At 44.0% G+C, this 19,374-nt stretch overlaps 1 long non-coding RNA gene across 2 annotated transcripts in view; it reads right to left on the bottom strand.

The window, feature by feature from the left end:
* Window positions 1-19,374, bottom strand: part of LOC147027490 (uncharacterized) — a 192,723-nt gene that overhangs the window by 38,310 nt on the left and 135,039 nt on the right. For both annotated transcript variants that reach the window (XR_015057065.1, XR_015057064.1), the window contains one exon: window positions 1,278-1,443. This is a non-coding gene — a long non-coding RNA (uncharacterized LOC147027490). The remainder of the gene's footprint in view (window positions 1-1,277; window positions 1,444-19,374) is intronic.

The raw sequence follows: 19,374 nt of genomic DNA, 5'->3' as shown, positions 1-19,374 counted from the left end.
CATATATTTGACATGAATAAATCCCTGCATGGGACCAGTGTAAAAAAAATTCTGACTTGACCCAGGAACCACATCACTTACACAGCAACCACCAACTGAGCTATTAAGTCCTTGGGTTAATGTCAGAAATTTCTCACACTAACACTGCAAGCTTTATAATGGCCGATGTCTGATGTGCCTACTCGGCAGACCCCGGAAGTGTGTGTACGTGTGTATTGGAGATAAATCTCATGTAGAAACTTAATAAACAGGAATAAATTGGTAAACAAGCTTTATTGGGGTAAAAATAAATCTACCCCAATGAAGCTGCAGCTTTGATTTATACACAGAGAATTTCAAATCCACATTTCTTGGGAACATTTTCTTGTCAGGTGGAAGGTGCTTTTGCTGGAGTCTTAAGGCTGAAACTTGTTACAAGAGATGGTGAAAATATTAAGCAAAAAAGATACTCAAAGAAACAGCAACACTTTTTCATGTACAAGTTAGTATAATTCACAATCCACACGAATAAATGTCAGTGTGTGTCTCCTCCACAACTCCAAAACCATGACACCTACCGGACCCAAACTTTGTATGCACACTCACGGAACTCCCAGGAAATGCATGAGTGAAAATTGCATTTTTGTGTGAATTAAAACATCCCTTTTGAAGATAATTAAATGGCCATATTTAATTATCCTTTATCAGGGCTTCATCCTTGGTCAACCCCTTTGGGCCAGCTCACTCTCCCTCACTGGTGTCTTAATTCGCCATTTTTGGGGCCTGCTCAACAATGCCTCGACTTGGAACAGGTCGCAATGGTTTCTTAAAGATAAATAAAGTTTCCATTTTCCTCAATCATATCATCGAATGCCTGATCTTCATACCAATGAATGCTGGATACGTCGCAATGCTTATATGCGCCCAGAGACGCCAGTGTTCATGGCTTTGCTTAATTTCCACACATGCGATAAACTCGAGAATCTCTTAACCTGAGCCGATTTTCAAAATTTAGACTGCGGAATTCACCTTAGCAGCAGTTCTGACTGCTATAAAAAAAAAAAAAAAGTGTTCATTTGTCCAATTCACACATTGTTTGATACTCCGGAAATCTCCGAACAGTATTTAAATATGACCAAACTGGCTTAGCTTTGCTAATCGCCTGCGAAGCCAGTGCAGTCATATTAAACAGTGTCCGGAAACACCGTACATGCTTACTTTGTTCAATATACCTTGCTTATCACTGTAAGACATCCAATATGCGAAAACATTTGAAAACCAAACACCAGAGAGAGTACCTATTAGTGACGTTTGAAAATGCAGATTCAATGAAACCAAAGTCTGCAACAGCAACAAGTTCACTTCCACGATCGACGATTGAAACCACTTTGGCCCCGGTTAAGGGGAGTGGACGCAAAGTTGCTGAGCCAAACATGGCAAGAACTCGTGTACCACCTTGATGTCCTGCGCATGACAAACGGAGCTCACATTGAAGTGTATTGATAGCGTACATAAAACATTATGAGTTTCTGTATCATCCAAAGGGTATCATTGTATCAATTGTGGTTCTTAATAAATTAACAACCAAAGTTGCTCGGGGCTTTTTGAAACACCCTGTAGATTTTGCTTGTATATGTGTATATGTATATATATATATATATATATATATATATATATATATATATATATATATATATATATATATATATATATATATATAGTATATACACTAGCAAATACAACCTGTCACTTTGCTTATGGGAATATTAGGGGGAGGAGGGGGAGAAGGTGGGATGGAAGGGGCAAGAGAGAGAGAGAGAGAGAGAGAGAGAGAGAGAGAGAGAGAGAGAGAGAGAGAGAGAGAGAGAGAGAGAGAGAGAGAGAGAGAAGGGGCGGGAGAGAGAGAGGGAAGAGGCGGGAGAGGGAGGGAACGGGCGAGAGAGAGAGGGAGGGAAGGGGCGGGGGAGGGAGGGAAGGGGCGGGGGAGGGAGGGAAGGGGCGGGGGAGGGAGGGAAGGGGCGGGAGAGAGAGAGAAAGGGCGGGAGAGAGAGGGAAGGGGCGGGAGAGGGAGGGAACAGGCGAGAGAGAGAGGGAGGGAAGGGGCGGGAGAGGGAAGGGGCGGGAGAGGGAGGGAACAGGCGAGAGAGAGAGGGAGGGAAGGGGCGGGAGAGAGAGAGGGAGGGAAGGGGCGGGAGAGAGAGAGGGAGGGAAGGGGCGGGAGAGAGAGAGAAAGGGCGGGAAAGAGAGAGATAGGGACGGGAGAGATAGGGATAGGGTCGGGAGAGAGAGGGATAGAGGTGGGAGAGATAGTGAAGTGCCATGCACCATGGATGGGCCCAAGTTCGAGTTCAGATCACACTCCCGTGAAACCCGCACACCGCACATACGTAACCAAGAACAGGCATGCACACACCCCACAGCAATTTGTTCCCATTTCTGCCACTTCCATGTGTGCTGTCTACATACCTCTTCATTTGCATAAACTACTGACTATTAATATATTGCAGTAACTATTAGTGTATTTATATTTATATTTTGTAATGAAAGCATGCACAAAATGGTGTAAAGCAAAAAAAAAAAAAAAATCCTCTTCACCTGGAACAACAACAAAAATATCTCTTCACTTGCAGAAACTACCGACTATTAATATATTAGCAGAACTATAATAGTACATTTGTATAAATATTTTGTCATGTTCGCAAATTTCCCAAAACGGAAACAGCAAACTGCATATGTAATTGCCAAAAAAAAGCACCCCTGTGGACTGTGCCGTCATTGATTGCAAAAGCAGCTTAATAAGCACGGCGTTTCACTCAATGAATTTACACTTTCTGCACATTCCATAATCTTTTTTTTCACTCAATATAATGGTTGAAGCAGTAAAAAAAAAACAAAAAAAAACTTAAGTTTAATGCTCTGCTTAAATAAATACACGAAGTTATCAAAATCACTAATTTGTTAAAATTTTGGAATTTCATTCCAGATTTCGACACTTACTTTGTTCACCAGATCCGATTCTCAAATGCAACATAATATTTGATTATATACTTTAATTAGTCCGTGAGAGTAGATTGCGTTTCCAAACCGAGGCATGTTTGAAGTGGCCAAACAAAATGGCGAATTAGGCGAGTCTCCCAGTCTGCATAATACTCAGCCAACTCAAATCCCGGCGGGAAACAAATCACGAAATGTTGATTTTCAACTGATTAAAATACTGAGTTTGGGGAATAGGAAAGTTTGTCTGTGGTGATTCCATCGAGATGCAGCTAATGTTCCTCGAAACCCAGGTCGAATACAAAGGCCTGCAAAGTAAGAAAGTTTGGCTGGTCGACCTGAGTAATCCATGGGAAACAAGTTAGAAACCACTGACACAAAGTAGGGAAAGCAAAGAGAACCAGGAAGAACGAAGAGAACCAAAAGAAGCCAAAAGAACCGAACAGCACTGATACTTCTTAAAGCTTCACCGTCCCATGGCTTCCCGCTCCTGTGCGATTATTCTTCTTCCTTTTAAAATCCATTTCCTGCCCTCATACAGAATAGTACTCGGGGTTGATTGGTTGTTCCTAGTTTTAAAACATGCCCACAATCCAGCATTTCCTAGCAGAGCGTCAACATGTTAGGAACAAGCTTAGTGGATTAATTATGCCTGCATCGGATGTTCATGAAGAAAATGATGCATGTAAAAAGATAGTCACCACGACAAGTCCCTCGTCTATCGACCCCTTCTGCTGCGCATGAACAATGACGCCGGCTGGAAACTTGTCTTTGGGCAATGTCTGCCTCATCAACACGACATACGAGGGAAGCTTGCCACGCAAACTTATTTGAGGTGGGTACTCTGTTATTGGATTTGAGCTATTGGGAATAATTCTTCTTTGGATGTGAGACCAGGTGTTCTTCCTTTTTTTGTGTGTTGAATGGCGTTTTCAGAGCCGCGAGGCTCTATGTACGCCTCTCACCTAAACTCCAGGTGTCTCTGGGTGTCTCCGGGTGTCTTCGGACGTTTCAGAGAGTGGCTTATTTAATTTCCATACACAGTTAATAAAATGCTGCACAAACTCTTAACCTGAACTGATTTTCAAAATTTAAATGGCGGAATTGAGCTTAACAGCAGTTCTGACTGCTACAAAAGTGATCATTTGATAAAAAAAAAATTGAAATTCAGCATTGATCATTTTTAAGACTCATCTTTTTTTCTATACCCGTGTATTAACCGCACCCCAAACTTTTACCTTTTTTGCCGATAAAAAAGTGCGGTTTATACACCGGAAAATACGGTATAAGGGTAACAAATCTCACCTGAGTCTCTCTCAGCAACTGCTCATTGGACACAAAGTCCGACCAGCGATAGCCAAGGGATCTCAGAAGAAACCTGGTACCGAAGGAGTTCAGCCTCCATCTCAGATCCCTGGTCAGAGTCCAAGTCTCACATCCGTAGAGAGAGACTGGAAACACCAAGGACCTCAAGACTTAGACTTTCACCTTCCTACACAGGTACCAACAGCACACCCCATGATCCAGTGAATCCATGATTCGCCAGGCCCAACGCAGACGTCTATTGACCTCTGGCTCACAGCCAGCAGAGACATGAATATCACTGCCAAGGTAAGTGAATCTCTCCATGACCTCAACATCCCCACCACAAACAGGTACAGACAGGACAGCAGCATCCAATATGTCATTGAAAGCCTGGATCTCAGTTTTGACCCAGGAAACCTATAATCCCAGCGGCTCCGACTCCTCATTTAGCACCTCGAGTGCCCCCAAAAAGATATCTGGAGTCTCCGCAAAGATGACTGCATCGTCAGCGAAATCAAAGTCAGAGATCTTGACAGTCCCAAACAATGCACCGCAGGTTGATCTCTCTGACATCCTCCACAGAATCCAGTCCATACAAGCACTGAAAAGTGTGGGGGCCAGTACACACCCCTTTCGGACTCCAGTAACAACTGGAAATAAGTCAGATGCAACCACCACATCTCACAGTGCTCTACCCCTTCACAGATTCCTCGCACATGGGCCACATGGGCTTATCTGAGTAGAGTTCAGACGTCAGATTGATCAGTTTTGGTGGCACCCCATGAAAAACAAGAATCCTCCAGAGGGCATCCTGATTCACTGAATCAAATGCTTTGCAGAGATCAACATAAACTGCAAGCAGCTCCTGCTGAAACTCTCATCTGCGTTCAGTGCAGAACTGAAGGGCAAGGATATGGTCAATCATTGACCTCTTGAGTGTAAAGCCTGACTGCTCTGGACGCTGGTGCTCAAGGAGATGGTGGCGAACCCTATCAAGAATTATCTAAGCAAAGACCTTGCTCGGTGCTGAGAGCAGCGTCACCGCTCAGTAGTTGTTGCAGTCTTGGCGATCACCCTTCCCTTTCTAGAGAGGGACAACAAGGCCTTTGTTCTTCCACCAGCACTTCCACTCGCCTTGAAAAGTTCAGCACGGATGCCACAGATCCCAATAACTTTTCCCCATTTCAACTTGTTCACCACAGCCTGTATTTCCACAAATGAAGGTGGATCACAATTGATTGGAGCGTCAGCAATAGGAATAGTAACATCCCTGAGATCCAACTCAACAGCTGGTGGGTCAGCCTGGTACAGCCGCTCAAAGTCACCGGCCCACTGGGCCTTCACCACGGACTCCTCTGTCAAGAGCCCACCACCCTCCACTCTAACTGCAGTTCAGCGAGGGACGAGCTTGGATGAATGCAATGCATGAATTCCCCTGTAAGCAGGACGAGAACTACTTGACCACAGGTGATGCTCCACCCCTTCACAGATTCCTCGCACATAGGCATCCTTGTTCACCCTCAGCACACGTACAGTTTTACACCTCAACTCCCTGACAGATAAGCTCTGCCAAAAAGCCAGGTGGTTCATATATTTAATCTGCACAATCAACAGATATTGACCAGGTAGTTCATGTTTCATCTGAACCACTAGGAATGGCAACCAATTTAACACCGTACATGTTGACCATTCATGTTACATTTCCAACTGACTTTAATCTGCCATATTGATGCTTCTTGAGCAGTGCATTGCAATGTGGAGCAAGTCTTTCTTCAATAACAATGCAAAGTTGGCTGTTCCATCATTCCACTGTTAATAGTTTATCAACGTTGAAGGCCCAGTTGTTTAATTTGAAGAGTAGGCTGCTGAACTGGTACCCTTCTTGAACCTCCTTTCCTGTCACCTCCTTATTACCCCCCCTAACAAATGGCCTACTCGTATTAGCATAGAAATCCATGTGCTGATGGTATTGCCACATTTCATCAGGCTTCACTCCGAAGAAAAGCAATCAATCATCGGATGGAGTGGCATCCATAAATTTTCAATTCAGATACATCACTGAGTTGTTATTTTATACTTATTTTGTCATGGTATTAAGCTTTGAGGGGAATTAAGTAAATTTATCAATCATGATACTTCTCAATTCGTATGCAACACAAGGATGTGGGGTAGCATCATTGGCTGAGGGTGTGGCTCTGCCGCTAATGGTTGGGGCAGGAATTTGGGATTTGACCATGGTGCCAGTGATAGCTCACCTCCTCCTCACGAATAACACCGTGGGATCTTTAACGCCCACCGATGAATGCCAGCAGATGGGATTGCCATTTAACTTTCATCCAATGGACGGCACACACATTGATGAATCACCCTGCCTATGAAACACCTTGATGAGAGTTTATAGCTGGGTCGGGCAAAACAGATTACAGGTGTGTAGGCCTACCTCTCGGCCATCCTGTCAGCCCCAATAATGATACTCAAAATGCATGAAAACATACAGGTATTCCTCAAAAGTTTCAAAATGCACCAAATCGTGGTTGAAGCTCTTTCCTGCTATTATAATGGTCTCACATACAATAATAATAATAATGTTTTATTATTCCTGCTATTAAAGTGCTATTAAAGTGGATCGGCATGTGAGAGCGAGCACACGGACTCACAATAACATCTATCAATCGAGTACATTTCAAGAGGGAAGAAATACACTCAGGTAACAACACAGGTGGACCAAGACAAAGGTTAGCATGATATATTAAGCATTACAATAAAGCATCCGACGCAATTACCCCCCACATGCTTGAAAATTGGAGTTCAGAGAAGTATAGAACGACTCATGAGATAATACAACAGAAGTGGGCAGTGAAGGTAAACGGATAGTGAAGATGCTAAATAATTATTTGGTTTCATCTTTACAGAATAAGGTAGGAAATACTCCTGAATGAACACAATTCGCTTCCTTCGAGATAGAGTTGAGGTATCAGATGAAGTCGTTATTAAGAACTAGCAGGTGTAAGTGGCGTTGCCCGGTGCTGTTGTCATCTCCACAAAGTTAAGTTTCATGAAGACTGTTGAAAATCTGTTGGAAATTTGAAGAAATCAAATTTTGTTGTTTTTTACTCATTTTTTTTTTGTGGAGTCTAAAGCACTTCCCCACACGCACTAACGAATGGAGTTGGGGATCATTTACTATTACCTTTCACATCGCTACAAAGGCTTAAGCACTAGGGAGTGATTCAAATTTTTTTTCTCGAAAACACTCTCCGCCACTCACTGATGAACCTGTGAACGTTTGACGAAGATCCGTTTTGCCATCTCTGAAAAAAATGACGAGACAGACTCATCTTTCTTATAGTGCAGATGAGTAATTATCAATTAGGAAGCCTGAGCATGAATAAAACTCCAGGACCAAAAAGTTTTCATTTGAGGGTCCTGAAAGTAGTAGAAGATGACGCAAGTGAACTGGTGGTGTAATGATTAGAGCGTCCGCTCCGAGTTTGGGAGGATGGTGGTTCAAACCCCGGCCGACTCATACCATAGACTTTAAAAATGGTACATGCTGCTTCCTTGCATGATGTTCAGCATTTAAAAGGATAGAGCATGGACAATCCCCATCGGTTGGCATCCGTGGGGAGGAGGAAATTCCTCAAATTCCTCCTGAGGATATGCCTGGTTGAATGCGGTGAGGAAAGCGGTGCCATTGTTGTGACGTCGCTGATACCCAGAGTATCCTGGGAAGTGACAGCACTTCCCCCCAAGCTCGGTAGCTGTGTTAAGTGTTTGTCTCATCAGTATGTCCGTGTGTGTGTGTGTGTGTGTGTGTGTGTGTGTGTGTGTGTGTGTGTGTGTGTGTGTGTGTGTGTGTGTGTGTGTGTGAGTGGCAACTCCATTATGAACCTTATAGACCTTGTATATATAAAAAAGTGAGGTGCTTGCAATTATGAGTATATTTCATGGCTGAAGCCCAAGGCCTGTTGCTCTCGCATCACAGACAGTTCAGTGATTTCTGCCTTTTAGCCCCTCTCCTCCAGTCTAACTATCTCAGCCTTCTGACCCTTCCTAGGTTCTGAAGGATGCATGCATTCGTCCAGTAAGGATCCACTTCTCGTTAAACTCAGAAAATCCTGGCTTTCCATTCTTTTGTTCCTTTTTTCTTCCGTTTGCGTAACTGCCTTCCTGAAAGCGGTTAAATTGCACCCTTTCCTTCAAACAGGTGGTGCTCCACCATCTCATGTGATCCCCCATTCCCTCTGCAATCTTTTCTACCCCCATTGACCCTCCCTAAATCTCACAATCTTACCTTCAGGTTGCTGTGTTTCCTTCCCCTCATTCTCTTTTCCTGTTCATTCATTCCTTTGCTTGTTCCATCCAGCTGTCGCCCCACTGTTGGTGCATTACATTTTTACCTACTGACACTCCGTTCTTCTATGGGCCTATATTTTTCGACAAAATATCAAAATACATAGCTCAGTAGAGACAGGGCAAAGGGGTGACAGGATGGCCTAGAGGTATGCACACTCATCTGAAAGCTGTCAAGCATGGGTTCAATTCTCAACCCAGCTATAAACCATCATTCCAGTGTTTCACAGGTAGGGTGATTCATCAATGTGTGAGGTCCCAAGGATGGACGTTAAATGGGTGCCTTGTCTGTCGGCATTCGTTGGATGAGGTTAAAGATCCCATGGTGTCCTTCGTGAAGAGTCGGTAAGCTATCGCCGACACCATGGCCAAATTCCAAATTCCTGCCCTAACTAGTTGAACATCAGGCCTGGCTGGCCAACCGGTTCATGAAGACTCGGCCAAGTCAGCATCTGCTGTACTATTATCTATAAAATGTCACTGACTCAACAATATCTCGAATGATACTTTTCTGGCTTCACATGCAACGGAAGTCTTCATTTTTGTCTTCCAAATATTCATACTAGACTGTCGTGCTATAACACAACGGGGCACTTTCAAAATAATGTATTCTGCCCCAAATTGCTTGGTCTGCATGCACAGAAACCCCAGGAAACTGAAGAGTTTGGGGCGAAATAAAATGTATAATATGTGTCCGGGATAAGGATTGTTACTCAGAATGGATCACCAAGCTTCTGAAAGAAGCTGAAAATACTTGGAAAAGTACGTGTGAGAAAGGGCTGTGCCTCTGCAGCACGAAAGACGTGGAAGACGTGTCTCAGCTCGGCGAATGGGCAGCTGCTCGTCATACCAACTCCTGACCATGTGGACCATTGCAAAGCCAGAGTGGAGGGATGTGTGTTACACAATCACCCAATGGATCGCTACCGGTGAATCGACTGTGTGTCTATGTTCTACGGATTTGGGCTCAAAGCTTGGACACCGGCCATGCAGCTGAGAGCAGACCCGTTCATGGGTGTACCAACGATAATTTCCAACCATTGTGCATCCAAAACAATTTCTCCCCAAACGAGGAAAGGAATGATATCAACTGACGCTGCATCGGCACATCTGTCAGTAATAATATAAGAAAAAGTGTTATGCTTTTTTTTTTTTGTATACCTTGTCGAGGCTCGTATGAGAGCTAACACATAACGCACAGCAAGGGGGGCATGAGACAAGAGGGGTGGGAGTGGGAACGAAAAAAACAGTGGGGAACAGTGATATTTGGAGATCTGTGGAAGGGAGAGGGATGGGGTGGGGAACACGGGGTATACAAGATGCACATTACAGGGACTTTCAGGAAGGAAAGCAGGGAATTTGAAGGAGGTGGGTTTGGGTTGGATTAAGGGGGTAGAAAAGATCAAGGATTTGGATGGGGGACGATAAGAGGTGGTGGTGAACAGCTGTTTTGAAGGCCTGGAGGGAAGAATGGAATTGAACAGAGTGAAGGAGTTTATTCCAAAGGTGGGGAAAAAGAGGAATGAAAGAATGAAGGTGAGCAGTAATTCGTGATTTTTGTAGTTTTACCAGAAGGGAGTTGTTGATGGACCTTGATCACTCTGCAGAAATATGGTAGGGACAAATCACAGACAGAGCAGGTGAGGGGGGGGGGCGAGACCGGAGAGGAGACAGTAGAAGACAGACAGACCACCGACCTGCCTGCGGTGAGAGAGTGAGAGGCCCAAAGACTCAGCCTCATCTCGGGAGATGCCAATGATCCAAAATGCCTTGGTTTCCACAGCGTGAAACCGAGAAGGGTGAGAGGCAGGAGCACCAACTCAGAGGGAAGAGCAGTACTCCATCAGGCTGCAGACAAAAGCTTTGTATGTGGTCAGGACCTCTGGTGAGCCGAGGAAGGACTTTGCACGACGGAGGATTCCCAGTCGGCAACTGGCTTTGTAGGCCAGGTTGGAAATGTGGCTTTTCCAGGAAAGATCATGGCAGATAGTGAGACCCAGAAACTTGAATGAAAGGATTTCTTCCAGAGGATTTTTGAGAAAGTAGATGGGGAGGGTTTCCAAACGGTCCTTTAGAAGAGACATAGTAAGAGTGAAAGATTTGTCAGGATTGAAAGACATGTTCCACATTTTGGACCAGTTTGTGATTTTACCCAGATCTGCAGAGAGCGAAGAAGCTGCTGCTTGCTGGACTGAGGGATGACAGATGGAATAGCAGAAGGTAGAGTCATCAGCAAAGAGATAACGAGGATTTTCCAGAGAGTGGGAGAGATCATTGATGAAAACGAGAAAAATAACAGGGCCCAGAACGCTGCCTTAAGAAACTCCAGCCTGGACAGGAAGAGTGGATGAAAGAACTCCATTTAGGGCCACACGTTGACTGCGACAGGAGAGGAAGTCTGTGAGCCATGAGTGGATGGCCTTCGATACCATAGGAAGAGAGTTTGGTGAGCAGGGCAGGGTGCCAGAGCATGTAAAACACACGTGATATGTCGAGGGATGTGGCTCTGATTTCATGTCCGGCATTGAGTACCTCCATCCATTGGTGGGAGAGCAGAAGCAGCATATCCAGGGTAAAGTGACCTGGTATGAAACCAAGTTGATGATTGGAAATCAGGCCATTGGAGAAGAGGAAGGATTTAATGTCTGAAGTTATGATGGATGCCATAACCTTGCTGAGGATTGGAAGAAGGCTGATTGGTCTGGAGTTGCAGGGATCTGTTTTTGTACCTTTTTATGCAGGGCAGTAATGTTTGCTGATTTACAAGCAGATGGCAGATGACCTTGAGCAAATGAGAGGGTGAATAGCACATAGAGAGGGTGAGCAAGAGTGGAGGGGCAGGGTTTTAGGACATGTGGGCTGATGCCGTCTGGGCTGGTTGCAGAATCTGAGTCAAGGTTTGACAGCAAGCTCTCCACCTTGTCAGAAGAAAAGGACATAGCGTCCAGGGACAGTTGGGTGCGACTGGGTTTGGTGGGTCCAGAAAGCGATGGGTTTAGGACACAAGATTTCGATGCAAACACTGAGTTTAGCCATTCAGCCTTTTCACGTGTGGTATCAGCAGTGCAGCCATTTCAGGTAAGGGAGGGGATGGAGGGGGAACATACACCAGAAACAGATTTGATTAGACGCCACCAGGATTTGGTGGAGGGAGAAAGGTTTGAGAATTCAGACTTGAGCTTAGAAAGATGTTGTTTTTTGGCTCTCCTGAGGGTAGATACACACTTGTTCTGAGCTTTATGTTTGTGGAGTAGATGGAGGAATTTCATCGGAAAGGTAGGATTGTGTAGAATAGCTTCATCCATGGATGTGTAGGAGATATCTCAATGTAAATTAAGTAGGGAAACTGTGAGCTTAAGTGTTACGTATCATCACATGGAGGGGGAGGGTGGTGCTGTGTTAAATTAGGTAGGGTTTAAGGATCATTTCTCCCAGTATGTGATTTTCCCGTGACCTTTTCCTATGTCTTTGCATTTCCAAGACCGCTGATAAAAAGGAATCACGTTCTTAAGACAACAACAACAACTGAGCGTGACATTTCCTAGCAGGCGAAAATTCCGCCTCCAGGAATGACAACTAGCAAACCACACCCCTGGAGTGGATGATGAATGGGCGTGATGGCCAGGGAGAGAGAGGGGAGTTATGTTTGGAGCGGGACACGAAGAAGGAGTGGGACGACAGAAGTGAGTGAGGCAAGATGGCGGGTGGAAGAGAAGGGCATTACGGCTGGCTTCCCCTCGACATGGTGAAGAAGGCTGCATGATTCTCATGTTCATGCTGAGGAAAATTGGCTCGCATGACAGAGCAAGATGCTGGCCATTGACTGTTGGCTGCATCGGGTGAGACCGTGCCTCGAAGCCTTGAATTGTGCCATCGGGGGAGAAGACAGCGCCATTCCACAGAGGAACGGTGTCGGCAAGTGTGATTGATGAAAGAAGCTGCATGGCGGTTTCTGAGCTCTGGTGTTGAGTATCACCGCCCGAATTTCCTCCTGTACATTTCCCACCCAGAGAGCGGCCGGGCGCCATTTTTGGCGCATTTTGCCACGCAGTGACAAGGTGGTTTGGTGAACCCCAAGGTTCAGTAACTTATCTCTGGGCACACAGTTAAGTGCCAGGAGAAGGCAGGATTTTTCTATTAATTATTCTGTTCCCCTGTCTCTATTAAAGTCTGTGTGGAGGCGCCTCAAATTGGAATGTAGGTTACCTCATGTCTCATTATTATCCTGTTTTGAATTATTACCATTGTAAATATTTAATTTATTGTCATTAAACTCCCGTATTTATTGAAGTTGCTTGTGTTGTCTATTTGTAGCGGGTTTGAGTATAAACCCCTGTCCTCGTGCTTCCGTCGGCTACGCGACTTCGCCGTCCTCCCGTCCCTGCGCGTGCCATTAATCTCCAAGGATCACGTGTTCGCCTCCAAGGGAGAACCGTTTGGCTATCCATCCAGCAAGGAGCAAACCCGCTGGACACGACAGTATGGCGAACGTGAACTGCACCCTGGGGCAGAAGCCACCTCATTACCAACATTTGGGTGGAAGACATGTCACAACAACGACAACAACAACCTGGTTATATTTCTGACAACCTGGTTACATGTAGACCAAGAAGTTCAACAAAGGAAGAGTTATTGAAAGTGAAACACCAGGATGACAGTTTATAGCTGCTTTGAGGTTCAAACTCAGGCTCGACTGTTCAGAGATAAGAGTGGATAGCTTTAGAGTTTAGATTATCCTGCCAGTCCCTTTCAAGGCTACGTCACTGTATCCAAAGCTTTGATTCAGTGACAAGTCTACAAAATATATCTGGTCATAATGTCTGTGGATGTGCTTGTGTCCTCCCACCCCCAACCCTTCAAAATCCTCCCCACCATTCCTATTATGCCTTTTCCTTCATTCCACTCTGCAAGCGTACCTTACCTCTGCTGCCTTTTACCAAAAAAAATAAAAGAACATTAAAAAGAACTCTAATAGCTGTCTGCTTTGCTGCTGGAACATTTTCAGCCTGTGTCGTTCTTTCAGATGTGGTCAGTTGTCATCTGACATGTAATGTGCTGTAAGGCTTCAGTTTGTGGGTGAAGATGCCAAATAGTCTGAAAGCACAGAGGTGCCTTTTCCTGAATCTCCTAGTAGGTGTTTCTAAAAAAGATGCACATCCTATTCTATTTTTTTCCCCCGGATAAACACGTATCATCATCTTCTTTAATTTTCTAATAATTCTCTGCAGTCGCTTTCTAAAGAGAGCAAATATCTCCCTATTTTTCACTTATTATCCCGAGTGCTACTTCGTGCACGTTCCAGAGTTGGTTGCAGTATGCCTGTCTGTCCTTGCATGGGCGCTTCGTCGCAGAAGTAGATCCGACTGAAACCATCGCCTGCTATAATGCCAAGAGCGGGCACTGCATCAAGGAGTATGCTTTCCTTCAGAGGGAATAATTTCAGATCAGATCATATGTAGCAGATATTTAACGATGTCTACAGAATTGAAGTCCTGAAAGAAAGTACAAAATCTAAAATTCTGCTTATTCCTATTTTTCTTCTGCCAGATATTTACCAAAGATTTGGTCATTGTGCTCCTTCGGCACTCAAAGGTAATAAACACGTCAAGGAAGTAGAGATGTTTCGAGGAGAGAAATTTCATTTGAGAAGCCGCTTATCACTGCCAGGCTGGCCCAGCGATGGGATGTTGACGTATACCTGAAACTGAACCTCTGATTGTAACTGCTTCATGTGACTCGAGAAATGCATTCGCTGATTGAAAACACGTGTGAGTGCGTATCGAGAGTAGGGGTGTCTCTCCCCCCTCCCCCCTCACAAGTTAGAGACCCACAACAAGGCCATAGAGATATTGTTTCCATATTTTGTAGGGAGTTTCTGAGTAGGATTCGAGTGAGGATTTTTTTGAATGGAACCCTTGTCGGATATTTTTGAGTGGTACTCCTAGGGAGCAATTTCTCAGTGTGACTTGAATGGGCTGCTTTCTGAGTGAGACTTGGGGGAGGAATTACTCTTATAAAATGTACAATTTTTCATGAGATCTACTCGGCGATATGATGATAATTTCATCAGATATAATGATAAAAAAAAATTCTAACGCTATTGAGTGTTAATTTATTGCACTGCCACTCTGAGTGGGATTCTGGTTGAGGCTTCTGAATGAAACTCATTCGGTAGGTTTATGACGAGGACTTGAATGGATGTTTTTTGGGGGGAGAAATAAACCGTTTTTTGTTTTTTTTAAGAGATAAGACTTGATTCATGAACAATGTTTGTACAAGTATGATACGACAGCTGGAATGTGGGTGTACAGTCATGTGACACTATAATGGGCAGGACAACTGATGTATGACTATAGCGGGCAATATGTGAGGTATCATTTATTGCGGTATCTCAGGTTGTAGCGGCTTGGTGTTTAAGTAGGTGAAACCTTGTTGGTGTGGTTGTGATTCCCATGGCTGCCGAGCAGAGGGAGTGGTTACCTGTCCATTATTGGCACTTAAGCACGGAAACATTCAAGACTTGTCGTGAGCACCCAAAAATTTTTCATCAGGAGTATTGATTTCCATCATCTCAGGTTCATAAAGAAGCTTGTGTAGATCTTCCTCTCATGACAATGACTTCAGGACACATCAATGTACCATCATTTGTGTCGGTACAAATGGATTGTCGAGCATACACAATCTAGTACCGTATACAAAATTTGTTTTTATATAAGGGACTTGAAAAATGCACAACTGGTGAGATGCAGATACAACTTTTTGGGGATATTTTGTGTGGATGCAACCAAATGGATGACCAAATGCAGCATTCGATTCATCAGAAGGAACCCAAATGAGTAAAAAGCAAGGATGGAGTTATCAAGAGGAACAAATTATATGACTTGCGAAGGAAGAAATAATTTATCAGTTGGTACTTTGGGAGCTTTAATGAAGAACAAACTTGTTATACACTACCGGTCAAAGTTTTACAATACTCCCATTTTTCCAGTTTTTACTGAAATTTAAGCAGTTCAAGTCCAGTGAATAACCTGAAATGGTACAAAGCTAAGCGGTGAACTGCCAGAGGTTCAAAAATAGAGTTTCGGTTACCAAAAACTGAAAAATAATGTAAATTTCAGAGTTTTTAAAAAAGGCCCTTTTCAGGAAACAATTAATGGATTAGCAACTGCAGTTGTTCTGCAGCAATGGAAGTAAATGAAGCCTTGAAAGTTGATGCAAACAATTCCTACAGGTGTCCCAAATTTTGTTGATTGGTAACAAACCCTCTGTCTGTATAAAAGCAGTGTTGGAGCAGACTGTGTTGCTACACCCTCTGAAGCATTATTTGGACAATATTGCACTGCAGGAAGTAGTATACTGCTATCATAATGGCGAGAAAAAGACAATGAATAAAGGAAGACAGACAGACCATTATAACCCTTAAAAGTGTAGGTCGTTCCTTTCGAGAAATTGCAAAGTAAGCCAAGGTGTCAGTGAGTACAGTTTCCTACACCATCAAAGGTATTTGGAAACTGGAAGAAACTCTGACAGGAAGAGGTCTGGCAGACCCCAAGCCAAAACACAATCAGAAGACAAGTTTCTGAGAGTCAACAGCTTGCGTGATAGGCGGCTCACAGGACAGCAGCTTCAAGCACAGCTTAACACTGGTCGAGGTAAGGAAGTCTCAGTTTCAACTGTGAAGAGAAGACTTCGAGCTGCAGGTTTGACAGGTCGAGTGGCAGTAAGAAAGCCATTGCTAAGATGGCAAAATAAGAAAAAGAGGCTTTCCTGGGCCATGAAGCACCACCAGTGGACTACTGAAAACTGGAAGAAGGTCTTATGGACCGATGAATCAAAATTTGAAATCTTCGGTTCATCACGCAGGGTTTTTGTAGGCTGTCAAGTAGGTGAAAGGATGGTTCCTGAGTGTGTGACACCAACTGTCAAACATGGAGGAGGAAGCGTGATGATCTGGGGCTCTTTTGCTGGATCCATTCGGCGACTTGCACAGAGTGACAGCACCCTGAACCAAAAGGGCAACCGCAGCATTTTGCAGCGCCATGCTATACCCTCTGGTCAACGCCGATTTGGTCAGGGGTTCATTCTACAGCATGATAACGACCCAAAACGTACCTCCAGGCTATGTCAGAACTACCTCAGAAGAAAAGAACAAGACAGTAGGCTTCAAATCATGGAATGGCCAGCACAGTCTCCAGACGTAAACCCCATCATGCTGGCTTGGGATGAACTGGACAGAAGGGTGAAAGCAAAGCAAGTGCAACACATTTGTGGGAACTTCTGCAACAGTGTTGGGAAGAACTTTCCGAACAATATTTGATTTCCATTGTGGAAAGAATGCCACGAGTATGTTCGGCTGTTATAGCTGCAAAAGGTGGCTACTTTGATGAGTCAAAAATTTAGATTAAATTTTGTTCAACAAAACGATTCCACGATTTCTTTTTTTATCTGTAATTGTTTGTTTGTTCTATGCTTTAATTTCAGAGTACATTGAAACATTAAACTGCTTACATTTCAGTAAAAACTGGAAAAATGGGGGTGTTCTAAAACTTTTGACTGGTCGTGTAGATTCAGTGCCTTCAGGAAGTAGCCACACCCATTGACTTTTGTCACATCTTGTTGTTTTAAAGTCTGATTTTAAAATGGATTAAATTGAAATTTTTTTATCATCAATCGACACAAATACCCCATAATTATCACAGTGAAAACATCTTTTCAGAATTTTTTACAAATTAATAGAAAATGAAAATCTGAAGTGTCTTTCATCAGTAGGTATTCAAACCCTGAGTCAATACTATTCGCCTTTGGCAGTGATTACAGCTTTGAGTCTTCTTGGGTATGTCTGCATCAGCTTTGCACATCTGGATTTGGGGATTTTCTCCAACTCTTCCTTGCAGATTTGCTCAAGCTCCGTCAAGTTGGATGGGGAGCGTGGTGAACAGCAAGATTCAAGTCTTTTCACAGTTTCTCAATGGGATTCAAGTCTGTGCTTTGGCTGGGCCACTCAAGGACATTCACGTTCTTGTTCTGAAGCCATTCCAGTGTTGCTTTGGCTGTAAGCTTGCAGTCATTGTCTGGTTGGAACAAAAACCTTCACCTCAGTCTCAGGTATTTTGCACTCTGAAGCAGGATCTCCTCAAGGATTTGTCTGTATTTGGCTCCATTCATTGTTCCCTCTATCCTTACAAGTCTCCCCATCCCTCCTGTTGAAAAGCATCCCCATAGCATAATGCTGCCGCCACCACACTTCACGGTAGGGATGGTGTTAGATGGGTGATGAGCTGTGCTAGGTTTCTACCAGACGTAGCGCTTTGCAATCAGGCCAAAGAGTTAAATTTTCATCTTATCAGACCACATAATCCTTTGCCTCATGCTCTCACAGTCTTTCAGGTACCTTTTAGCAAACGCCAGGCATGCTATCATGTGCCTTTTTCTCAGGAGTAAAGTCAGAGTTTTTTTACTCAGGAGTAAATCACTCTCCCACAAAGTCGAGATTTGTGAAATGGTGAAGCTATAGTTGTCCTTCCAGCAGGTTCTCCAATCTCAGCCAAGGAACGTTGTAGTTGTCAGAGTGGTGATTGGGTTATTGGTGACCTCCCTGACCAAGGTCCTTCTTGCCAAATTGCTCAGTTTGGTCGGATGGCCAGCTCTAGGAAGAGTCTGGGTAGCTCCATATTCTTTCCATTTCCAAATGATGGAGCTCACCATGCTCTTGGGAACTTTCAACACTGTTGAAATTGTTTTATACAGAAACATGACAGAAGTAAATAGACAGCTTAAATTTATTTATTTCATCTGTATAAAGCAAGTTTTACTCAGCGATTTGTGCTAGTAGTGGGGAAACTTAGCATAACAATGGTGCATTTTGTTAGGAAAGCATCAAATTTGGCACACTAGTAGCCTATCATATTATGAACAGATTTGGATGTTGGGCCATCTCAAATTTTTTGATGGCAGTGGAAAATGGCTGCCACAGCCATCAGCGGCTGAATTTGAGATGGCCCAACATCCAAATCTGTTCATAATATGATAGGCTACTAGTGTGCCAAATTTGGTGCTTTCCTCACAAAATGCACAATTGTTATGCTATATTTAGCTAAGTTGCCCCACTATAATATTCAGCTATTTGCAGAAACGAGTTCCTCGGCCTTGTACGACAATTAACTATTCCTCAAACCCAGGGAGCACATGGCCTTTCTGATTTTCAAAGAGGACGAATTGTTGGCCAATCGGAAGGTGGAGTCAGCCAGCGTCAGAGAGCTCAGAACCTTGGCATTCCGCTTTCTATGGTCAATCGGTCGATTGTGCAATTCACCAGCGAAGGCAAAGAATCCACAGCTTCCCATTCTGGTTGATCTGGGCCCTCAGAAAGGTGTCTTCGAGCTGTCAAGCATCCATTGAGAAAACTCTCCGTTGCAAGGCAGCAGATGTTGCAGAGGAGGTCCAAGTTAGCTCAAGAACTGCCATGCGGTACCTTCATCAACTGGGCTACGATGGGAGAGCAGCTCGGAGAAAACCTCTTCTTAGACCAGCCAACATTCAACGGAGAAAGAAGTGGGCTGACGAGATGGTCACCAGACCCTTGGAGTTTTGGCAAACTGTCATTTTTTTCAGGTGAATCCCAATTTGCTCAATTTTCTGAGAGTGGACGCGTATGGGTCTGGAAACTTCCCAGTCAAGAGTTTTCTTTGAACCGATCGCAGCCAACTGTCAAACATGGTGGTTTTTCAGTGATGGTGTGGGGAG

The sequence above is a fragment of the Eptatretus burgeri genome, chromosome 4, assembly GCF_056783735.1.
Source record: "Eptatretus burgeri isolate ZD-2024b chromosome 4, Ebu_testis_v1, whole genome shotgun sequence".
In the NCBI taxonomy this organism is placed as follows: domain Eukaryota; kingdom Metazoa; phylum Chordata; class Myxini; order Myxiniformes; family Myxinidae; genus Eptatretus; species Eptatretus burgeri.
This window is presented reverse-complemented; position numbering and strand designations above follow the sequence as displayed.